The sequence below is a fragment of the Nematolebias whitei genome, chromosome 14 (genome assembly GCF_014905685.2).
Source record: "Nematolebias whitei isolate Nwh7 chromosome 14, NemWhi1, whole genome shotgun sequence".
Lineage (NCBI taxonomy): Eukaryota > Metazoa > Chordata > Actinopteri > Cyprinodontiformes > Rivulidae > Nematolebias > Nematolebias whitei.
In genome coordinates, this window is record NC_056511.1 from 42,578,218 (window position 1) to 42,579,295 (window position 1,078).

General features: G+C 36.8%; 1 protein-coding gene across 1 annotated transcript in view; it reads right to left on the reverse strand.

The window, feature by feature from the left end:
* pdzd3b (PDZ domain containing 3b) overlaps window positions 1-1,078 on the reverse strand; it is an 18,494-nt gene that overhangs the window by 12,884 nt on the left and 4,532 nt on the right. The window lies entirely within an intron of this gene.

Genomic DNA, 1,078 nt, shown 5'->3' on the forward strand with positions numbered 1-1,078 from the left:
CCAGGATTCGGTTCCCTTTTTTACATCCACCATTTCTGCTTGCGGAGGATGTGATCTTATTGCTCAACGTAAAGCTGAACTCTGGGGCACATTAACACAGTTTTTACTTTTGTTGAGCCAGCAGTTACTGCTTCTGAAAAAGGGAAAACGCAGGAAAATGAGTACATCGTATTTGTCAACCGCACATCATGAAGTTTGTAGAATTTAGGTTCTCTTATGTTCTCCTTAAAAAATGCTGTGAAAGAAAAACACTTATACTATAAATCACTCAATTGGATGTTTTTGTCTCAGAGATCGTCGTCTTGGTTTGTTAAACATGTTATCTGTTGAACAATAATGCACACATACATCTTGTTCTGCATATTAAAAATAACGATTTAGAAATTTCACCACAGTTTTAAATCCAACAAACCAAACAAACAATGTTTGTGCCTTAAATTGATCAATCAAATTTCCTTCTATAGCATTTTGTTTAGCATTGTTATTTATTAATCCTGATCATCAAGGACACATAAGTTATAAAAAAAATAACCGTCATCATCAACTCCAAAATCATGCTTTTATAAAACTTGTGAACACAAGACAGAAATACTCTGGTCACATTTTGATTTAAATAACTTTCAATAAAGATTATTCCAACAGAATATAAGTCCAGTTTTGGCTTGGCTGTTGCCTAAATGAACTCATGAGGTTTAATATTTTACCAGTCTTTCTTATTATAGGATTTCAAAATTCATGCTCAATCATCCAGGTACAAAATCCAATAATGGTCAGTCAGGTCATCTGGACAGTTTCTTTTTTGTGGAAAGATGTTTAACCCTCTATCCAGAGGGCTTCATCAGTCTGAGGAGTCCCAAGTAAACTGTTTCCCCACTAAGCAGAACACTCCTTTAGTGAACCAACCAGTTTGCTGGTGATAAGATGGTTTCTGGGGGCTGTCCTGTCCCCCGTCAACTCCTCCCAGGCAGGCAGCCACAGCCAAAGTGGTTCAAGACATCAAAATTCATGCTCAATCATCCAGGTACAAAATTCATCCATCCATCCATTATCTTTACCCGCTTATTCCATTTTGGGTCAC